Source organism: Vanessa tameamea, chromosome 23 (genome assembly GCF_037043105.1).
Source record: "Vanessa tameamea isolate UH-Manoa-2023 chromosome 23, ilVanTame1 primary haplotype, whole genome shotgun sequence".
NCBI classification, from domain to species: Eukaryota; Metazoa; Arthropoda; class Insecta; order Lepidoptera; family Nymphalidae; genus Vanessa; species Vanessa tameamea.
This window is the reverse complement of record NC_087331.1, coordinates 7,268,376-7,293,981: the sequence shown is the minus strand read 5'-3', so window position 1 is coordinate 7,293,981 and position 25,606 is coordinate 7,268,376. Positions and strand designations below refer to the sequence as shown.

Genomic DNA, 25,606 nt, shown 5'->3' with positions numbered 1-25,606 from the left:
GGAAGTAATCATCATCACTAAATGCATTTAAATATAACTTAAATTTACAAAATATAACATAGAAAGAGATTTAAGAAATACTGTATTCATTTAAGGAATAGCGAAGTACCAAACCTCGTATAATTACCACAAATGCGTTCACTAATTAAAAGCGACAAGCGAAAAATTTAATGGGCAACGTTAAAGTACGATAAATTATTTTCATATTTTTCAGAAAACTCTAAATACAATGTTTTTCATAAAAACTTAATTTTTATTCAAAAGAAAAAGTTTGTATGCAATACCGCTTAGAGACTTATTTATTCGCACACAAATGAGCCTCCATCAAGGTACAGTAGAATTAGGTAGGAGAAGAATAACTTCTGACAGCGTTATTCTAAGATTTCTCCCGGTAGAATTCATGATAAGTATCGATTGTAGTAATTAGATAATTTATTCGAGATTCATCAGTAGAAATAGAGAAGCCTTTGAGTAACAGGAAGCGTATGTTGTATCATAAATATTATATTTTATAAAATTTCATAACAGTATATATTTATAACATTTCTTAAGTAAAAAAATGTAATAAAATCTGCACCTCTTTATTTGAATAAAAAAAAATATAAAGTATAGAATTTAAACCGCAAAATACTGAATGCATTCCAAATTCAAAACCGCAAACCAAAATAGTCGAAATAAATAAATATTTTTTAAAAGAACTTAACAAATATTATACTAATTAATAATATCGACTGGACTGCGATTTATAATGCCAGTTCAATCGATGAAAAAATGAGCATTTTAAATTATTTTCTAACTGATTTATTGGATGTACATGCCCCGTTAAGACCTATCAAGCTTAAGCACTTACCAGCTCCTTGGCTTACTCAGGATATTAGAGCACTTATGGCTAAACGCAATGCTGCGAAGGCTAAATATAAAAGAAATGCGACTATCGATAACTTTATTGATTATACATAAATATTAAACCTATTATTGCAAATACTATTGATAGTAGAGGTGCATCCAAGGTTTGGCGGTTTTTAAAATCGTTGGGAATTGGGCGTCAGCGGGAAGCCGTTTCTATTAATATCAATCTCGATGATCTTAACAGACACTTTATTTCTTCTTCCTCCATAAATATACAACACAAATTTAATACTATCAACTATCTTAATAAATTACCCATCCCTGATAATCCTCCTTTCCAATTCAGTTCTGTCACCATTAGCGAATTAAAGAAGCACATTCATAGCATTAAATCAGACTCAATTGGTTGGGATTAAATAAGTCGAAAACTGATTCTCCTTACCCTTAACAATATTTTACCTAGTTTATGCAATATATTTAATTATTCCTTGTCAACTGGTACCTTCCCTACTCTATGGCGCAAAGCCATAGTGATTCCTATTCCTAAAGTTTCCAATCCCTTGCTACCTTCTCATTTTAGACCGATATCTGTTCTTCCTTTTCTCTCAAAGGTGTTAGAGTAATCAACTAAGTAAATTCCTCTCAGTAAATAAAATCCTCTGCCCTTTCCAATCTGGGTTTAGAAAAGGTCATAGTACAGTTACAGCTCTCACTAAAGTATGTGATGATATACGTTGCGGAATTGATAACAAATCCGTAACTATACTAGCTCTCTTAAACTTCTCAAATGCCTAATAATCTAAATAAAAATAAAATAATGTAATCCTAAAATCTCTAAATATAGGTTCTACTCCTATTAATTGGTTTTGCTCTTACCTACTTAATCGACAGCAATGTATAAAGGCAAATAGTAGTTTTTCACCTCTCCCCCCTCTCCCCCCTCCTCTTTTCTATTTTTATTAATACTCTTTCCACACTTATCTCTTCCTCCTATCATCTACATATTACCGCTACAAGGCAATATTAAAAATCTTGGACTACATCTGGATACTTCCTTCTCCTGGGTACCTCAAGTAGCAGAAATGAGCCGTAAGATGTATGCCATCATTAGTTTTTTAAGGCGATGGAAAAACCTACTGCCCATCAAGGCTAAGATCAGCTTAGCCAATGCTTTCCTTTTTCCAATATTGGATTATGCTGACGCCTGCTACATTGACTTAACTGAAGACTTTCTAAATAAATTAGAACGGCTGCAAAAGTTGGCCATTAGATTTATCTTTGGTCTGCGTAAGTTTGATCATGTTTCGCAGTATCGGTCTTAGATAAAGTGGCTGCCAATCAGGCTTCGAAGGAACTTGCACGCTTTATCTCTTCTCTACTCGATACTATATGTCGAATGTACACCACCTTACCTTAAAGAACGCTTTAAATTTCTTGGGTCTGACAGCATACACAACCTGCGTTCTAGTGAGGATAACAAATTAGTAACACCCTGCAGCCGGACACAAACCTACAGCAACTCTTTCACTGTGAAAACCGTCAAACTTTGGAATGCACTACCCACTGATATACGGCAGTCTAAATCCTTGCATCGTTTGAAAAACTATTGTCTATCCATATCTAAATAAAGTATGCAAGTATGTATGTATGTAATAATATGTAGTTTATAATTATGTATATATATATATTGATAGTCTATAATTATATACTATATCATTATGTGTGTATTATTGTGATGTAGCTATGTGTAGTTTATTATTATACATTAGTATAAATATTTTTATATTATAGTTTTTTTCGTTCTAAGCTTCTATCACCAAAGGTTGTCTGTGAGAGATCGCCATAAGCGATAAGACCGCGTTTGCGCACTATTTATTAAAGTTCTGTGTTTATATTATGTATTCCTGTGTTGTGCAATAAAGTATTTTAAATAAAATAAATAAATAAATATATATATATTTATAAAACTCGGTAAATAAATAAGTAATTAGAATGCATACGCGTAATATCTTCTACCCTCTGCACTGTAAAAGTAGCACATGGGTTCATAGAAGCTAGGTCGGCTGAGCAGAAAATTCATTTACTCGCATTAACTGTAGTAATTGGACTGAAACATTTATGTAGAACTTCGCACTCAATGAAGGCGTTAGTCTAGAATTCCATATAATAATTCTAGTATTATTCTCTTAAGTCTTATTACACTATTTAAAGTCGAATAAAATATTTTATTTTATAAACGACTAAGTTTTTTTAATGATTTCTCGGTAGAAAAATCCACCTAACTATTTTTTTTTTGTTTTCATTTAATTTCATACCATGGTATACCAAAAGTGCTTATAATAAGGTTTAAATTATTGAAAGATTTTTACTAAATGTCGTGTAGCTTAGAACAGTTAATAGAATTAACTAAATTTCTGGCAAAAATAGCTTAGGGCGCCGTCCATTCAGGTGGACCGATGACCTGAAAAAGGTGGTGGGACTATGTCCAACAGTGGATTACGATTGGCTGTTGGAATTCCAGGATATCAAAAAAAGCAACAATGTTCTATTTAATATAATTATTACTGAGAATGAAGTAATAGTAGATGAATATGGTTCCATTAGTATGTTTTTTTAAAACAACAACGAAACTTATTCGATTTCAACAATGCAACACTTTCCGCAATTTCCAAACAACAAAACATTCACGTCATTCCACATTCTAGATTTTTCATAACTCAATAGCATTCAACTTATCCAGACATTTCATAACATCGTAACGTCGTATTCGAAACAGCATATTTTGGTGAAGTTTTGACCTAAATACGTCAATTTGCCATCGACAGCATGACTAAACGATTTGAAGCGAAATTGGTGAAGAATTTTTCAATAAAATTCGAATTGTTCCGGTCACTGCACTTTAAAGGTAAGATCGGATGGATTACAAAGTTCAATATTTAATTATTAATTATACTAATTAAATACAGTCGCAGCTATTTATATAAGAAACAGTGAATTAATTAATGTTGTCTTTTCATACTTAATGGACAGACTTGTATTGTATAGTGTCTTTATAGTTCCATTTTTATTCTTATTCCTTACCTGAGGGAATTGTTTGTAATATTTAACTGTGCATTGAAATTAAAATAAGATTGAGACTTGCAGGATTACGTCGTAGGTATAATTTATAAAAGTAGTATTGCTTGTGATACTTATATATCATCATTATTTATATTGTCAATGTGTTATATAATACTTTACTATATGCATATGCGACTGCCTCGTTGATATAAAGCTATAGATATCAAGATCTCGGGTTCAAACCCCATGTCGGCCCGATAAAAAGTTATATGATTTTTCTACTGAAAACATTCTCATAGGATTCTGAGAGTGACGAAAGAGAGTGCACCTTTTTTCTGTATCATACGTTGAATTCGTAATTGGATCGGTTCGCTGACTGCATGTTCCAACAACGTAACAGTAACGAATCTATCCCAAGGATTAGATAACTATGTACATCGTACGATTAATAAAAATATATCTGAATTTACATAAGCCTATCAGAAGTTTGCGTAGTTAAATTACGATGTGTTCATTGTTGTTTTGCTTGCCCCGTGTAGGTGCCACCCACTCAGATTATATTATACCCTCGAAAAGCAATTGTTTTTTATTGTTGTATTGTGGCTTTAAGGGTGATTGAGGTGAATGATCCTCTGTAAATACATGCACAATGGACATCATATCTTGATATCTCAAGGTTGGTGACGCATTGACGCTGTAGGAATGATTAATATAGTAACGCTAGTTTTTTTAGTGGGTATTCCAGTGTACTAGAACGCACTAGGCGTCCTGGGTGAGTCCCCCATTCCACCTACTTTACGTGGGGGAAACGCATCATGCGTTATTCAATATAAAAAGAGGACGATCACTGAATGCATCCAACGTATAAAGCATTTTGATTAATTACACCCTAAAACATATCTTCTGAATATCTTATTACCAAATGCTATAAAAGTGTATATAGTTACAAGGCTTATATATATACATAAATTCAATGCCTCAAACGATTACAAATTGCGTTGACTCACATCAAAGCGTTATGTGTCTCATCAAAAAACCTTATAAAAACAAAGCTTAAACAGATATTCAGTTGGGCGTAAACACGATAATAAAACTGAGGGTCATATCACCGAATACGATCAGCACCTCATGAATAAATTTGCAAGAGTTTTCCGACTGATAACTCCCAGTAATGTCTTGGGTTTGAACGAATTTGTTGCTGAAATTGGACATTTTAAACGTTTTTTTCGAAGGTCAAGGATCGTATGATGAGAATTGTGAAAGAAAAATACCAGTATTTTTTAATAAACGAACAAAGTGAAAATCATTCTTCAAATGTCCAAAAATATTTTAATATAACGTGACATTCTTATTTCAAATTATGTATTATTCCAAGATTTTCTCCATTATTCACTTTGTTGGCACAGAATAAAATTAATAGTGTATAAAGCAACAGAAACCCGACACGTTAGTATCAATTTCAGTCTCTAACAGTCTGTCGCTTAGTTTATTTTACATTAAATATTATTCAAAGTCTGCGGCGTCTTCACGACTAACATAACAAACCATTTAGTAATGTTGGCAAAGTTAAATAAAAAATGTTTTTTATACATCAAACCAGTTACACACTCAATTCACTACAAAATATTAACTGTCCGTTCCAACTTTATACAGGTTATATAAAGATTCAAATATGAAATAAACATGAAAAATTCTAACTTCGGAGAACAAAGACTTTCACACAGAATAACTCCTTCCATTTACGACCTCAAAGATGAATTTTCCAAAAATATTTTCTTAATGGTTGCTGGATGAATTATAGACCTATATACAAATTTCAACGTTCTAGACTCAGTAATTTAAATTTTAGAAGGAAAAACAATTTTATAAGTGCGAGTATAGATGAAATAAATACTAAGATGGCCCATTTGGTCGACTTTATTAATAATCATGTCAGAATGTGGGAACACGATACTTTTCAGAATAGATATTCAGTAACAGAATATTCACAGTAAATGAACTTAGTGTTGAAATACACGAGAACCTTAAAATACTTGACGTGAATTTGTAAACTGAAAGTAATTTATTAATGTATGAACCCGAAATTTACCATGATTTTACTACCAAGTTCATTATAATGGAAACGCAATCTGCCCGCTGAGGTAATAATTAATGTTTTCAACGAGAAAACTCCATCGAGTTCACTAATTAGACGACTTGTACCTAGCAAATTAACGCGGTTAGCGGAGATTAGCCTATATTCGCTTTTGTTTTTAAATCTTATTTATTTCAGTTTGAATCGCTGTATATCTAGGAACTTTCTCGGGAGAATTTTCTCGTAACATTGCTGAATCAGTTCGTAATTATTCTCCCAGATTTCAGCCTTTCCGACCGAAAACTACGTCAAACATTAATTGTTTATTTAAATGAACTGGATTTTTAGCTGAGTACGCTGAAAACGTAAACTGTTTAGTCTGTTTTGTATGTACATATGTAAATAAGGTACAGTAATTTTCTAAATGTTTTTTTTATGCTTTTAAAAACATACGATATTTTGAATTTTTTATTCATTATTATCCTTCATTCCTATTAATTCGTCGAATATAAAATTATTTAATTTCGTAGCAATAAAGATCGCTTTACTTGTAATAGGTAGCAGGTAAGTAGGTAAGTGGGTGTTCTTAGGTGAATATCATTTATAAATTCACTTTTATCTTAGACAGCAGTAACAATGTCCTCCTGACCGGATCGTGCCGCTTTATAAGCTAGCTTCTAAGCCGACGGGGCAATTACTTAGATCGCTTTAAGAATTGCTAAAACCGTATTGCTGAGAACTTCGCCGCAAGAAAGGGATCTCTTGGTTTTAAGCAATAGACACAACAAAGCGCCATGTGTATTATCGTATTAGAGGCAGTCTTTGGTAATTAATCATTCGATTTTCAAATTTTTCATATCAATATCACTTTTAATTACACGAGACTTTATTACAAGTAAAATTCTTAAGGTAATTTTTTAAAAAATAGCTACAATTAAATTACTAAAATGAGGTCATTATTTTATAAATACCCCAATTTTTTACTGCCATTGATAGTGCCACTTTGAGAAGGGCTAAGTTTAGCTGAAAGCGGGTATATGTTTTGGTTATAAAGTACCCGGAATTTTTCACTGATCTAGATAGCAGACTTGAAGAAGGGCTTGACTAATCTAATTAAGTGTAACTTTTCATTAGTCGACTCTGTAGAACGACCTATTAATTAACATAATTACACCATATTTATACTGACCTACAAGAAAAACATTGGTACAAAATAATATATGTATTTTATTACAGGGAACATAAAACTTTTTAGTAACATAGTACTTTTGGTATAATCATACCGAGAAAACCATCCTTATTTTAAATGTCTTCTCTAAATGTAATAAATTGGATATACGCAGAAAGAAGATTCGACGTCTTTTAAATGTGTTACAAGTTACAAAATCATACTCATCATTAATTTCTGATAGCATTTTTAGAATGCCATCATTTGATCGGAATAATCAACCTTCTATTCGCAGTGCGATTCTGTAAGAATTCACTTCATCTTTTACTCGTGAAATATAAACAAATGATTTACAGTGATACGCCATTTTGATGCGTGTATCCTATAAATATTATAATCGTCATTGTCAGTGTCGTATCTCACATTCTGACATCACGTTTACGTTGTGCGGTGAATTTCAAGTTTCTGCTTACAGAATACCTATACCGATCAGTGCCTATTGATTTTAACAAGGATGTACGTTTTTAATATCTTCTAAAAGGGTAATCGATGTTTGCTTGGAATTTCCGGAACAATTTTCACCGCTATTTTCTTTGTATTGTTCAACGTGTTCAAGGATTTTTCATGATCGTATCATACTCGCAATACAATATGAGTTGAACCGACATTTTTCTTATAACAAAATAGCTCAGTACTCATTTTAATTTACACGTAACAACATAATGGGATCAGTTATTGATAAAAAAGCGTGGAGTTAATGCTTGTTGACATCCGGCAGGAGACATAACATACATACATTTATAATTGTATTTAACTAACATGACTGTATTTTTAGATGATGAAAAAGAGTAACTACTGAGTTTCTTGCCGGTTCTTCTCAGTGGAATCTACATTCCGAACCGGTGGTAGCTTTACTTTAAATAGTTTGTTAAATGACGATTCAAAAGTGCTCGTAAAAGCCTACTTGAATAAAGTATATTTTGATTTTGATATTATCAAAAACCAAATTCAGTGCGTTTGTATCAAAAAATATTCGTATTATATAAGTTTGTCAGTGGGGTAGAATTTGAATAAACAAATATAAATCTATGTTTGTCTCGTTCAACTTTCAGTTAGTTTATGAAATATCAACGTAGCAAATAAGGATAACCATAGGTTTTCGCTCCTGCATCTGCATTAAGCTTACGATCGCTCCATTCGGACACTCATAGTACCCAACCTGTTAAGTTTTATTTGTTTTATTTAACGAGTATCAACAAATAAGGTTTTAATGCGATTCAAATAAGACCACTTTTTCTTATATATAAAAAAATTGTCATGATTTTTAATGACGTCACAGGGTCTTGGATAGTTGAATCAAAATAGATTATTATAGCGATTATAAATCGAAACACAAATATTAATATCAATCATATTGAACGAACACTTGCCAAATGTGGTAATCTCTATGTCTATGGCAACAATAGACCATCATGAGTCAATGTACATACTTAACACCCTTGATACATATATACTAGTAATTTTCACACCACTGAATCCGATCCACAAATCCATATAACCATTATAGTTGACACTTAGTTTATCCGCGATGTCAAGATAAATAATATACAGATAGTTACACAAAGGATCGTAATAAACTGGTTGGATAGGACGCCCTGGGGAAATTATGTCGGGCTAAATACGTGTAGTATGATTTATGGTAACCCAAAGTTAGCTTTTATGCAGTAATTTGACGGCTCATTTTGATTTATAATTATATATATTATTTTATCCCACGGGGTAAATATATATTAATATTATAAATGCGAAAGTAACTGTCTATCTGTTTGTTGCTCTTTCACGGCCACTGAACCGATTTTGATGAATTTGGTATGGAGCAAACTTGAACTCCAAGATTGGCTGTCACAGCGATCCAGTAGATCCACCTTTGCTGAGTCTCGTCGGTGAACATTTTTTCATTGCTTTATACGGCGGCACCAAGGACGTTTCTCTAAACACTATGAGATACAAACGATTCTCCAAGACACTATCAAAAAATTCATTATGTTTATTATCGCTCCCTCGGTATTGTCTATTTGTCTATATTCTATAACAATGGAAGTAGTTATATAATTATAATAAAAGTTATAATTTATTAAATCTCTCAGACAGGACTCTATGAATATATTGAAAATAACAATTGCTTCATGGTTTGAAATAAAAAAATATTCCTTTTTTTCTGTTCTCTATTCGAGATTTTATAGAGCTATATACTATATAACGTATATATATCGATAGAAACCATTGAACACATTGTAGTAACGGAAATCCTTAAGTTATAATTAAATAACTTACAACTTAGAACAAAAGTCTTATCAGAATATTTCTGTTCATTCGATGGAATGCTCTTCAGATCTCATCAAGATTAACATTCTGGAATGTTCATCTAAAACCTATCTCACTGCTCTCAGAGATCTCGTTTACAAGTAAAATTATTTATTTTTGATCCGCTTCCTCATTTCTGACACGTTTAGCTAAGGTCTGGAGTATCATCCCGACCTCCATATTCTCCACTACCTACAATATGTGTGTTTAAGTTTAGGCATCTTCTATGCAAGCGCACTCCACCTTAGGTTGTAACATCACTTTCCATCAGGTGTGATAACAGTCAAACACTAGCTTATATAAATATATATATATTTTTAATTAAAATATTTGATAAACGAGCCACCTGATGGAAAATGCTCTCCACCGCCCTTCAAAATTGGCACCGTAATAAATAGTAAAAAACATAGCCAAAGGCACGGGGGTTCAACATCCCCTCTCCCCCTCCTCGAAATTATTTCGCTTAGTAAAGAAGAATCACGGTTATGGTACTGACAAAAAAAAAATTGTGTTAATTAAACAATATGACAATTAAACTATACAGTATACTGAAACAGTCTAAGAAGACTGTAAGTGGCAACACAAATATAGGGAAATAACACGTAAACTTTAAATGAATGAATAATTCAACAATTTTGTGAATTTAATAAACTAATAAACTATAATGAGCAATATAAAATTATACAGTTATTTACCTACCTACATCTTATCTAAACCCAGATGATTAGAAACGAACTTATTTATTTATTACTAACCTAAAAAAATATAATGTTTTTTTAATTTTATTTACACCCGAATTTACCGATTTTCGGACCCTTTTCGGACTTATGATACGACAATTGGATTCCCCGTTTATTGGTACCAGTGAAATCGAATTGTAATATATTGGTATAAATAAAATTAATCATTAAACTTTTTATTTTATTTTTTCAATCCTTTGTTACGCCATACTTATTTTGGAAATATTTTGAACAAAATACAGGTGAATAACGGTATATTTCGTTCCTTGTGATTTAGATTCGACGCAGGATATGAAACACTGAAGTCGCATTTGAAAAGTGGCAGCAAAAATGCTCAATACTCCAGCGACTCTTTGCATAGTGAAATTATAAATATCTGTGCAGATATCTTCAAGATATCCAGTGTGGGAAAGTCAGTTTTTTCAGTATTGATTGACGAAACAATAGACATTTCTAAAGACCGAGTAAATAAAACATTACGATGTTTTTTATAGGTAACGTTTACATTTATCGATACAATCCACTGCGTACTTATTTATATTACATTAACAGCCTGTAAATTTCCCACAGCTGGGCTAAGACCTCTCCCTGTGGGGAGAAGGTTTGGAGCATATTCCACCACGCTGCTCCAATGCGGTTTAGTGGAATACACATGTGGCAGAATTTCGTTGAAATTAGACACATGCAGGCTTCCTCACGATGTTTTCCTTCACCGCCGAGCACGATGAATTTTAAACGCAAATTAAGCACATGAAAATTCAGTGGTGCTTGCATGGATTTGAACCCGAAATCATCGGTTAAGAGGCACGCGTTCTAACCACTGGGCCATCTCAGCAGTACAGCTGCGTACTTATCATAGATCATATCACAGACTACGCCCTTTCTAAAGTAGCAGAACTATTACAATTACATCTGAAACTTCGTACGAGGTACATAGTTATAGGTATTGAATAGGGTTACAAATTCAGCGAAATTATTTACATTTTAATATATCGAAGTTTCTACTTAGTTCGCAACTGTTACTTAATAACTTTTATAAGAAAGTTAAGGCACAATCTGATTGCTCAATGATTGGAAACTCATGAACCTTAACCAAAGACTTGCCCCAGGTGTATCCATGAATCCCTGAATGAACACTTATTTTCAAAAGGAAGGCCTTACCCAACAGTGGGATATTAACATACGATTACTGTACTTGTTATAATCATTGCTATGTCGTTAACATTATTTATAAGTTAAATATTTATGATAGCCTAGTGAGCTGAGATAGCCCAATCTTAACTGATGATTCTGAGGTAAAAGTCCAATAATTAATCACCACTAAACTTTCATGGGGTTCACATTTTGTGTAAATAATTCATCTCGTGCTAGGCGGCAAAGGAAAACATCGTGAGGAAACCTGCACGAGGCAGATGTTTATCTGCCACGTGTATCGCCACTTTAAAAAGATGACGCCTTAGCCCCACAGTAGGACATTTGTAGCCTGTTACTTTACCTTTTTACTTTTAATATTTATGAATGGAAATATATTTCTACTACAGACAATCATATGAACAGATTATCTGATTATATCCTCTAGTTTTTAAGCTTTTCCCTTTTTTACACGGATTAACTAGTTCTTACGAATAAGAGACCTTCATCAATTGTCGGTTAAATTTCTAAATTAAGCTGACAAAAAGAATTATAAAGCTAGTGTATCTAAGCTGCAACATTTTAAGACATAGATTTAAAAAAAAATAAAGCTTTTTTTTTATAAAAATATGTTTATAAAAAAGAAAAGAAAAACACATCAAATCACTGGTATGAAACCTTCGGCAATAAGTATATTTTTATCATTTACCATACTCCTGGTTATTTAGATAAAATTTTATTAATCATTAAAAAAAAGTTTGCGATTAATAAATACCGTAAGTATAAGATTTGTTTCATTATTGCTTCCGGCGAGGGTTATCTGTAACCTGATTGCTTTTAAAGTAATGAGCTCAGGTGTGTACTTTAAGTTTCAATAAGTTTAAACAAATATTTCTGCTCCTTTTTTTATTTTTATTTTTACAATAAATATAAACATTACCATAACAGTGCTGACTTATGTCGCCCAAATTGAAAATATGTTTTAATACTCTTAGCTATATTATGTACAAAATGAAAAAAAATATCTGTATTTTATTATTATTTGTAATTAACAATTTTATAAAGCAATAAATAGTGGAAAACATTTTCAATCTTATTACAACTATATAAAAGGTATAAAATTGAATTAAATGTTCCATAAAAATATTATTCATCCATCAGAATTTTTTTTTTCGTTTCCTCGCAAAGAATATACTAACAAGAACGTTTGAATTATTTTACTTAAATACGTAACAGCGAAGAAAGGACTCGATTTGTAAACCGGAAATTAGAAACAAAAAAATAACTTCGCTGTACCTTTCGGGAATACGTTTATAAATATCTATAAATATCTGTACATATTATATTGAAAAAAATATATATTCGTTTATATTTTTTGGGTTTCAACATCAAATCACATCGAAGTATTTTCATTCATAGAATAAAAAATAACTTACATCTGTAGGTAATGAAGAGCCGAGATGGCCCAGTGGTTAGAACGCGTGCATCTTAACCGATGATTTCGGGTTCAAACCCAGGCAGGCACCACTGAGTTTTCATGTACTTAATTTGTGTTTATAATTCATCTCGTGCTCGTCGGTGAAGGAAAACATCGTGAGGAAACCTGCATGTGTCTAATTTCAACGAAATTCTGCCACATGTGTATTCCACCAACCCGCATTGGAGCAGCGTGGTGGAATATGCTCCATACCTTCTCCTCAGCAGCAGTGGGAAATTTACAGGCTGATTACGTTATTATTATATGTAGGTAATGTTTTTCTTTTATATTATAAAAATAGTTGCCTATATTTTTTTGTTAATTTAAAATATGTAGATAGTCTGGCAAACGTTAACTATCCTTACACCGTCAAGGTGTTACCAACATTGAGGAATTTTATGTTGAAGGAAATTTCACAATTAACGGACATTTCCTTTATTATAAAGATATCCGCTCTGCTTATCGAGATCGTTGAAACAATGTTTATAGAAATGTATTTATTAATGAGTCGACGCCCGCGACTTTGCTTCCGTTTTAGGTTTTCGTCAGGTGTTAGGGACAAAAAAGGAGTCTATGTCCTTCCTTGAAGTTCAAGTTCGTTTCGTACCATTTCCATCAAATTCGTTTCAGTGATTTCGCCGTGAAAAGCAATAGACAGACAGGCTGAGTTGCTTTCGCATTTATATATGAATATAAATTAAGCACATTAACAATACACATTTTAAATCGATCAACAAATAAAAAAGACATATACGTATACGACAAGCAAACATATAAATTAAAATCAAATTCGTAATAGTAATATTAATTAAAATATCTTGACTTAGCTCACGAGGTTGTCGACATGTGGGATGTGGATACAGCAGTTATTGTGCCGATAATCGTTTCAGCGAATGGCCTAATGGCCAAGAGCCTCGACCATCACCTTAAGAGGCTCTCGTTAGGCAGCTGGGTCAAGGGCCTGACGCAAAAGGCAGTACTCCTCGGCACGGCGCGTATTGTGAGGAAGTTCCTCTCTCTGGGGCCATGACCACCGGTGGCTTGGACCCTGTTCCCGCCACTGGTTGGCCTCTGTATTTTATATTTTTAAATATATTTTATATATTTTGTATTTTATATTTAAAAATGTATTATACATGAGTGAGAATAAATAAAGAAAATAATAATATTAATTACATAACATCACAGTAAGGAGTTATTATAGCAAATAAAAAAAAAATCAAGTACAATATATACATGAGTGAAGTGAGTTCACTAATTAGTTAAAATAAATTAATAGAATTTCACATTAATCTCTGTTTCTGTAATATAATATTATATTATCATTATTATAACAAGTGCAGAAATTTGTGCGTTGAACAACGTTATAAATAATTTATAAACTCATTTATCAATACGAAGCTTAGTATGGCGTACACATCTATAATAACATATTAGTTAGTATTAGATTAATATTTTATATGAATATATATTATTTGTGAATTTAAACATCTATCTGAAGTCTGAGTTTCTTGTCAGTCTTCTCGATAGTATTTACATTCCTAACGTAACTTCACTTAATATAGTTTTGTAAAATTACGACATAAATGCTTGTAAAAGCGTACTTGAATACAGTTTATTTTAATTTTGATTTTGATCTGTAGACGGTGTACACGTGTGCACAGCTAGGGGATATTTAAAATATTAGGTCCTTACATATGAAATTAGAGTTTTGTCATACTGACCAATTTGATCTGAAATATATCCTATTTGGTTAAGAATACTTCTCAGTTTAATTAATAATCCGAACCGGTGATAGCTTAAGATTTAATCATTAATCATATATTTAAAAATGTACCATATCTTGTTACGTCATCCTACCTTGAGCTCCATTCAAACTATAAACTTAAACAAAACATCAAGTTAAAATCAATAATAATTTAAACTCCCGATAAGAAACTGTTAAAAGCGAGATTTAAACACACTCAAAATCCATTACATAAATAACTTTTATAGTACTAAAGAAAGAACTTAATAGAAAACGAGAGTGACGTATCTAAGAAAATATATCAAAACTCGGTCCCGAGGCGTTCCTAAATCTTGGAACTTTATTCATAGACCCCTGCTGGTACCCTTATCACGTGGACAGTACGGTTTTGCAAAGTGATGTTCGTGGTAAGTTCGTTATTGAAATACCGGCATTCTATTGGGGATAATGAATATGTCAGTTATTTGTGTCGTCCTGGACCAGCTAGAGTTGACTACGTCAAGGATTTGGATATTGCATTACGGTTTCTAGAATTGTTTTCATTTTCCGATTAAATATTATAACTTATCATTATATTTTACATTAGCAGCCTGTAAATTTCCCAATGCTTGGCTAAGGCCTCCTCTCTCTTTGAGGAGAAGGTTTGCAGCATATTCCACCACGCTGCTCCAATGCGGTTTGGTGGAATTAACATGTGGCAGAATTTCGTTGAAATTAGACACATACAGATTTCCTCACGATGTTTTCCTTCACCGCCGAGCACGAGATGAATTATAAACACAAATTAAGCACATGAAAATTCAGTGGTGCCTGCCTGGGTTTGAACCCGAAATCATCGGTTAAAATGCACGCGTTCTAACCAATGGGCCATCTCGCCATTTATCACATAGACTATAATTTACCGATAACACAAATGATGAGAAGATTTAATTGTTGAAGAAACTTCACATTACAACGATTGCTTAAACTGCCTTTAAACCGCCCGACTGGGCTAATTTCCATTTCATGAGAAGTTTTGGGGCCTATTCTACTCCGATACTCCGAAGTGGTGTTTGTGGATACTCGTGGTAGATTTTCATTCAAAACCCGCAACTTTCTTTCCGATAAATAATAAACGCAAATAAGGTACTTGAAAATTCAGTTGTGCTCGTTCTCGTTTTATTTGTTTCTGTTAAAATCCTGGATATCCCAGCTATTCAAACATTTGAATATTAACCAATTATTACCAAGGAATTTTCATATACATAATATTATTCATCTCGTTCTTGGAGGTGAAGAAAAACACCGCGAGAAAACCTGCGTGTGTCGTAACAAAATCTGCCACTAGTATATTGTAATAAATATAAATAAATAAATAAATATTGGACAACATCACATACATTACTCTGATCCCAATATAAGTAGCTAAAGCACTTGTGTTGTGGAAAATCAGAAGTAACAACCGTACCACGAACACTCAGACCCAAGACAACATAGAAAACTAATGAACTTTTTCTACATCGACTCAGCCGGGAATCGAACCCGGGACCTCGGAGTGGCGTACCCATGAAGACCAGTGTACATACTACTGGACCACGGAGGTCGTTATATTATAGATGGCGTTACTTATCACACTTATGACATCACAAACATCACGTCAAATATATATGAGAATCCAATTAAAGTTCCACTACATAAGAACAGTTCAAGATACATCCAGTAGTCCAAGTAATTGTACTAAACAGACGACAAGCGTCACACGTGGTCCAAGAGATAAAACAGAAAAGTGTCCAACGAGAACAGGGAACAATTACTGGTTTTGGTTATTTGATTAGAGACGGACGGGACATATGTTGCTGAGTAATCATAATCACTCTTAGGCATTAGCACCGTTGAAGTCATAAAACATTATGAGCACTGTCAATGTATCCAAATCCTTTACTTTTATGTTGGTCGGTAGAATTCAAATCAGCTGGCAGTCTATATATTAACGATCTGCTCAAACCCTACAAATAGTAAATACCTGTGTTGCGATTAAATTATTTTCGGTATTGCCAGAAGCTATAAAGAGATATACTAGACAATATGATTCGAAAAGGCTTTTTTCGAGGCATTTTTTAAATAAACAGATTCACAGGCGTATCGTCTGTACTAATCTAATTTTAATTTTGTCTGTCTAATTGTCTAGGGGGTGCGTACGATACACTGCACAATGCAAGTGTATTATTGGAAAGTACCTATGTGTGTGTTCTAAAATAAATTCCCACGCTTACAAACTATGCTCTTAAGTAAGTGTATCGTTTATTGTTTTCATTTACTTTTTTAAGGTGGGCCTGTGTTTTTATTTTCAGCCAGCCACACAGTCTAAACTTTTTGAAACTTGAATAACATCAGCTTGTTTACAAACAGGTTCCCCAATTTACAAATAAGGGTAATTATGGTATTACATAAACACACTATACCGTTTTAATCAATCCATTTGTCTCAATAACCATCTCAACAGATTTTACTCATGTAAAATTTAACGTGTAAAATATTTTATACAAATTAAAAAAAAAAAACTCTTCTTTTTAACAAATACTTGTACATCGTTAAATTGGCAATATTGAGTAATTTAATTTTAATCGAAAACAGATAAATATTTTAAATAAATAGTAATTTCAATGACGTGATTATAAAGTTCAAAACTGGTTTGAACTCTATTTATTTTTTATACCTAATGTAGGTAGGTGGACGGGTAGATGGGACGGATGGTAAGTGGTCACCATTTATTGGTTATATATATATATATAACCATTCGTTATAACACCAATACGCTTCCAAACAGCAGAACTAAGATGTTATGCCCCTCGTGCCTGTAGCTACACTGGCTCACTCACCCTTCAAACCATAACACAATGATACTAAGTATTTTATTTAGTGATAGAATATGCGATGAGTGGTACCTAATCAGGTGTATTATATATAGATTCAAAATGAAAATAATATACTTTATCCAAGTAAACTTAGCAAAAAATTTCGAATTCACCACAAGCTGCTACTGTTCTGAAGTTGATGATATCATATAGAATCGAATCAACAAGAAACTCAGTAGTGAGTGAGTGACAGTCGTTCAGTTTTAAATTTACGCGGAAAAATAATTCGTTACTTACTAATAACGAAAAAAGAAACTGCAAATGACCAAAGTAGGTTAGGTTTTATTTTATTTTTATATATAACTAGTTGCCGCCCGCGGCTTGCTCGCGTTTTATGGGTTTGTTTGTCATGTGTTAGGCAAAAAAGTAGCCTATGTCCTTCCTTGGAGTTCAAGTTTGCTTCATATCAAATTTTATCAAATTCGGTTCAGTAGTTAGGCGTGAAAGAGCAACAGACAGAGTTACTTTCGCATCTATAATACTAGTATAGATATTACATAAATAAGTATTTTTAAACAACACAAATTGTTCTTCTTAATATAAATAAAATACAAAGCTTAAACCGAATTTTGAAACATCGCCAAAGTATAATATAGTTTATTATATACGTATTTAATTTAACAGGGTTACTGTGACTATTGAAACGGTTTTCTTTTTAAAACTTAACAGTTCATATAAGTGCTTCTGTGGGTTGGTACATTTCTACAACAACACAATACAGTCCGATTATACTCATGGAATATTGTATATCATTTACTAAATTGAATTAATAGTGAGTCGTTTTATTTTATAACATATTCTTCATATAATCTTATTTGAAATAAAATGAGTTATTTTATTTGACTACTAAAATAAAGGCGAGGTAAGTTTTAAATAAAGTAAAAGTCAGCTATTTACGAACAAGCGCTCCTGCGAAAATATTATTCTCTACTAACGAATAATGACAGTAGAATTCCATACGATTGATGCGTATTACGAATTGTTCTATTTTTAAACTTAAATAATTAATAATTTAAAAATATATTATCCTGATATATATTTATACTATGCCGGCTTTCATTCTAATCTCATTACACAAAATATTTACATAAAATATATTATACCTAAAAAAATATATTTAATTTCTTTTACATATTCTTTTCCAAAACACTAAATATTTATGTAACAAATTCCAAATTTAAAAACTTTTTTCTCATAATCCGTATTGTAAGATTTTGTTAACAGTCTTACTTTTTGAATTTCGAATCAAGAACACATTATTAAAAATCAAGCAATACTTTGAATATAAGAGTCCTGTATTATTTTTACCGCCTAATTAAAATAATTTGGTTACAATTACTTACTTTAAAATCTTGGCACGAACAAAAATAATAGACAACACTTCCAATACCACAATATAGAAAAGTTTCCACAATTTTTTTCCATAAAAACAATAGTATGTTAGTCCAAACAAAAAAGTATCCGGAAAAATATTCACGTTCCCGCCAAACTGAAACTCGGCTAACGCAACGTCCGCCCCTTATAACAGCTAGCGCCACACTGCCCTACGTATCCTATGAGATGTAGCTGCAAATGATAGCGCGTTCGAAGTTTAAAAAGATAAGGGGCGAATCATAATTAATTTTTTTTTCCTTGGGCGGCACGACAAACTGTTTTCGATTTATTATGAAATGCATTTTTACCCAAATTATCATAAAATAAAATTAAAAATCACAATTCTCTGTAAAACAAATTGTGTATATTTAGTTTGGTCTATTTATGAGTTAACGTAAACATAGCACGTAATATTTAAGATATAAATTTAAATTATAAATATTTTCTTATGTAAGTTATATCATAATCGTTTATAAATATTTATTTTAATACTAATGCTATTTATTTTATATTAAAAAAAATAAAATAATCATCATACATTTTTATCATGTTACATCACATTTTAATCTGATAAGTCCCTATAATTCAATAAATTCATCTTTGTATTATTCATATTAATTTCATTTCGCTGTATAACCCGCTCCGCTTATTAATTAAACCGTAATATAAAACCACGTGACAGCGTTTTGGCGCGATACAACCCTTCATCATACAAATTGTGGACAACGGTAAAATATGATTCGAATTTTGAATGCATTTGACATTTAGTTCAGTGTTACGTGGGATAAGTTTTTATAATTATTTTTGGCCAGATAGAAAACGTTAGAACTTAAAAGTTATTTTATTAATGCAGCATTGGGAATGGTAAGTCACTCTACATTAATTAAATTTTATAATAAATGCACTTTTTTATGAAAACGTAAATGCTTACTTGGTGGTAGGGCTTTATGCAAGCCCGTCTAGGTAGGTACCACCCACTCATCAGATATTATAGCGCCAAACAGCAGTACTCAGTATTGTTGTGTTCCAGTTTAAAATGTCAGTGAGCCAATGTAACTACAGGCACAAGGGACGTAGCATCTCAGTTCCAAAGGTTGAAGGATGTTGGGGATATAAGGAATGGTTAATATTTCCACCACTTCTGACCACTTACCATCAGGTGGCCCATTTGTTCGTCCGCCTACCGATACCATAAAAAAAGCATGATAGACGTCAGTAATGACAAAATGTCTGTATTATAGTGACAAGTCATTTCTGTCTAATGGCAATAATGAGTAATGGCACAAATTTATATGATTACAATTCTTAGACGGCGATTCGATAATCAATAGGGGGACCACAATTGAGAGTAGAATTTTAAGGACGCGTCATGTTTAGGCATATTTCGTTACACGATAGAAAAAGGAAATGTGTAACGTAGGAGAAAGAGAAGGACAGCATTATATTAAAGAAATTTCATTTCTATCACGTGAACATCACTGCACGCACAATAATATATATACTTTCTTCACGCCTATTTCAATCCGAATGTAATTTCAATCACTGCGTAAGCGTTGAGGGATTTAAAAGAAAATTGTTTAATTTTTCCTCAAAATTATATCATATTATATATTACGTCACAGGCTATGATTGGTTAACATTAGCCGCCATCTTGTAAAATCAGCTTAATAATAATGCGTACTACTGTACCTCTCCCCCTAAAATCCAACATAATTATAACTTCGTAGGATTAACTATATTATACTATTCTACGGTTATTAGTGATGGGATGTAAGCAGAATTACTTCAAGTGCTTTTTTAAAAATTAGTCATAAAAAGTAATTTATAATTTTTTCGTTCACGAAGTGAAACAAAGGCGTATGTACGATTAAGTCCAATTTTATGAAATTTCACGAACTTCATAAAATTGGACTTAATCACGCTCGTACGAGGTTTATCGACTTTTTTTATTGAACTGTTTTGTCGCCAGAAATTATTATTATTATAAAAAAAGTTTAACGTGACATACGCCTTTATGACTCTAGGTGTGTTATAAGCACACTCAACTACATTTTTTTAAATATCGAATCCAAAATCTTCTTAACAGTAATTATTTTTATTCTCCAGAGGAAATTAGTATGCCATCATTAAAACGCGAATACCGCACAAGTTTTGATTCGTAATTCATGAAACCATTAGGAACTTGCTGCAAACTTAAATCGACTTGCCTTGTACCGGTATACAAAGTTATAATAAACTTTACTTAGCGTGGACATTTGATTTACGACCCTGTTGCTTTGTAATAGATTTCAAATTGCAACGATCTTTTCCTTTATGACAGCAAATGTAAAATTGTTAGCAAGATCGGTACAAAAGTGACATTGACAGATTTTGCAGACTAATCATTTGTTTGAAGTTCGATATTAGAGTTCGGTAAGAAAGTATATTTAAGTTTGAACCGTTAATTAAGCGATATTTAGATTTGTAAGTGACCAAGTACTGTGACTATTATTGCATAGACGCCATAGACACAGATATTTTTCTGTCATAAATCTATTTGATATTGCTTCAATTAAAGTTATAGACTTCCAACAGACAACAGACAAATCTATAAAAAAAAAAATCAAGTTGTACCAGTGCTTAGAAAAACAGAATCTTAATGGTTGCGTGTTCAAACCTAGCACTATGGTACTAGTCTATGGACAAGGTGCCATAAATTCCTATAATTTGTGTTTATTATTCATCTCATGTTTGGCGTTGAAGGAAAACATCGTGAGGAAGCCTGCATGTGTCAGGTGAAAATCTGTCACAACAAAGTAAACACCACCCCCTATTCGATGTTAACTATTATCATGTAACGTGGAGAGGCTGACATCGGTCTGATCCGCCACTTGAGAACTTTAACATAAAAAAAATCACGATAAAAACTTAAATATAATAAAAAGTAAAATTATTTTAAGATGCACAAAATCTTTCATGGTACTAAGAGTATTTTACTACGAGAAACCAAGTCGAAGAGAGTTTTACTTTAAGATTTATATTTTTATTAGTGCAAAAAAAGTTTCATGATATAAATTAAATATAAATAAATAAATAAATAAATATTGGACAACATCACATACATTACTCTGATCCCAGTGTAAGTAGCTAAAGCACTTGTGTTATGGAAAATCAGAAGTAACGAGGGTACCACAAATACCCAGACCCAAGACAACATAGAAAACTGATGAACTTTTTCTACATCGACTCGGCCGGGAATCGCACCCGGGACATCGGAGTGGTGTACCCATGAAAATCGGTGTACACACTACTCGACCACGGAGGTCGTCAAATTAATGCGTTACACAAAAAAAAATCAAACATATCTCAAACAAACATATTGGTCAATAAGAATAATTGTAAATTATGCATACAAAATATTACTGAAAGAAAAATATTGGAGCAATAATGTGAGTTGTATAATATATGTAATACTATATACTCTGGTGCTCCAGGAAAGACTTACGTAAATATCAACAAATACGCAAAACACAACATTATATTCCATGTTCATAAAAATTGCAAAGAATTGTAGTGTTAATTTAAAAGCTTAATACGAATTAAAGTTTTACCGAAATGGACTTTAATTATTAAAAGCGCTTACCTGTATATTATATATGTATAATCCATTAGGAACAGTATTTCGGTCTATACATTAAGTAATTTGTTATTATTGCCTTACTACCTATATAAACATTGTTTTATTTTGTGTAAGTGTTTTTATATTTATATCTGAGTTGTTAATTGTTTAAACAAATTACTTGGATGTTTAAGTTAATTAAGTTATATTAAATTAGCAGCCCGTTAATTTCCCACTGTTGGGCTAAGGCCTCCTCTCCCTTTGAGGAGAAGGTGTGGAGCATATTCCACCACGCTGCTCCAATGCGGGTTGGTGGAATACACATGTGGCAGAATTTCGTTGAAATTAGACACATGCAACATTCCTCGCGATGTTTTCCTTCACCGCCGAGCACGAGATGAATTATAAACACAAATTAAGCACATGAAAATTCAGTGGTGCCTGCCTGGATTTGAACCCGAAATCATCGGTTAAGATGCACGCGTTGTAACCACTGGGCCACCTCGGCTCTCATATATATATTATCTTAGATAATAAAACTGCCATTCTTTAATTGTAAACTTTTTTCGCGATTGTTTCACCAGACTATCAAAATGTTCTACCGCCATATAACCTGTAACTAATATCAAGTATATAATATATAATAAATAAAGTATATAATATAATATATAAGGTCGTATAATTATCGGTAGAGGCAATATAATATCCTATTAATATTTGTCGGCGGGAAACCGCGTATTCAAGAAAAACACGTGACCGGAAATGATTATTTTAATGATTGAAAACATTTTGATTATTAAATTAATAATATTTAGTGAATTCTAGAGTTTAAAAATTGGTCTGAAATATACAAGAATATTTCTGGCGTTTTGTTTCAAACCTTCGAGGATAGATAGTAATCTAAGCCATGACATTTGTGACGTGATCAATGCACAATGAACGGATAATAAACGATTGAAATAATGCAATCGAGTAGATCACATAAAACACTGACTTATGTTTAACTAATTGTTGACAGCGGCTTTGATTGCGTTTCAGAGGTTAGTTATGCTTATGTCGTTTTCTGGGGTTCAAGCTTGCTTTATAACAGATTTTGTTTGTGACACAAATCACACAGATCTGTTGGTCACAGAGATCACTCAGATTTTGTTTGTGACACAGATCACACAGATTCTGTTTGTCACACAAATCACGCAGATTTTTTTTTGTCACACATATCACACAGTTTTTTTTTTGTGTCACACAGATCACACAGATTTTTTTTTTGTCACAGAGATCACAGTTTTTTTTTTGTATCACACAGATCACACAGATTTTTGTTTTTTTTTGTGTCACACAGATCACACAGATATTTTTTTTTTTGTCACATAGAATTTTTTTTTTGTTATACAGGTCACACAGATTTGGTTTATACAAATCTTAGAATACATTATAGGTAACGTATATACCGCTCACCTTTTTTTTACTGGTTATTGCGGTGAGGAAGATCCAAACCAGCAGGTCGAGGTCACGTGGCCCAATCGTTGGCAGTTCTCGCATCGATGATTCATTTTGCAGTACCGCGCTTAACGTCCTACGCGTCGACAGCAGCAGCACACTTTAGGCAGGATCGGTAGCCACGTTGCATAAAACTTCCCGCCAGCCGTTTTATTTGTTCCGCTGATGAAACTTCCAACGCAGGAAGCGTTTCCAGATAGATTTCTTCATCGTACTAGATGCCTCGATAGTTTATAGTTTTCTAATTGTGACAGGTATCCATAATAGAGCTCTTGTGGTGTGGTGTACTTGATAGCTTTAGCGTTCGTCCGTATTTCTAAGGGTAGACCCTTTATGATGCCTGAAATAACATCTTCTTCAATATTGCATTTCTTAATGAGTGTCATTTTACGGTTTGAGATATCTTTATTAATATTTCTCACAAGAATAAAATTAACTTAGGAGAAAAATAAGGTACATTAAAATTTGTTTACATGACTAGCGTTAATTTTTGAATATATTTTTGAATATATATGTATTTAGCCATGGTTTCTCGATTTGTTTTATTACTTGCTCTTCCAATCTCTTCCAATCGTTTGACGAAGTCGGTAGACCAGTCCCTGGTGAAGCCCCTTAAATGAATTTGCATTACGAATTTGCGATCTTTGTTGTCAGAGTAATACCTCCGAGTTGGTCAATTTTGTGCAGCTAGTTGACGACAATGCTTGTTTTTTCATCTGGTCGAAACTTCGGTATGACTTCAGCATCAATAGGCGTAATCAATCTTCTTTGTCGTAGAAAGTTCATGGGTCGTCTCAAAGAAAAAAAATATTTGTGTTTCATCGGCCGTCGAGGTAATTGAAGACTCACTTGAAGTCCGCCTTCGTTTTCCAAGGCCTGCTGAATATGGGCCAGACATCGTGATCGTGACTGTGATCGTTATCCCACTTCTGAAGAGTAATTTCAGTAGTTCGGGATGGCAAAATAAAATTATGTTTTACAATGTTGTTCCAATCTCTCTATATATCTTTACAATCCCTCACAATCATCCAATTGTTTTCCTTATGACAGCTCAATCATTTTTAAAATAAGAAATAGTGTTACAGGCCAGTATTAAATGTTATTCCATATAAAATAATATTAATTAAAGTTGTACAAATTATTGATCAATTAATTACAATAATAATTGTATATATTTATAATATGTAATAATAATAATAATGTCATATAATTAATTATGACATCCTATGACGTAGCACCGTATTGGAGGCTAGGGCTAGTCTCTAACACGATATAATTCACATTTGATTTAAATGAAAAATTTATAAACGAGTATTTTTTTTTTAATTAGCCAATTTAAATTAATCTTTTTTTATAACAGAAAACTTAATTGTATTATGTTAACGAAGATGATTTAATTTAGAAATCCGTGATACTGAAGCTGTTCAAGTAGCTATATCGTTTGAGATTTAATTAAAATCACAAAAAATGAAGCCTTACCTATACATATAATGAAACTGAAGTGTCTGTTTGTAATATTAAAATAACCCATTTTTACTAAATGCATATGTATGTATACACGGTAGATATAATAAAATAACATTTTTTACAATTTTTGTCTGTCTGTCTGTCTGTTTGTTTCGGCTAATCTCTG

The 25,606-nt window shown here is 32.4% G+C and overlaps 1 protein-coding gene across 1 annotated transcript in view; it reads left to right on the top strand.

Annotated features, from left to right (window-relative positions):
• LOC135193965 (serine protease inhibitor 77Ba-like) overlaps nt 1–25,606 on the top strand; it is a 404,929-nt gene that overhangs the window by 181,615 nt on the left and 197,708 nt on the right. The window lies entirely within an intron of this gene.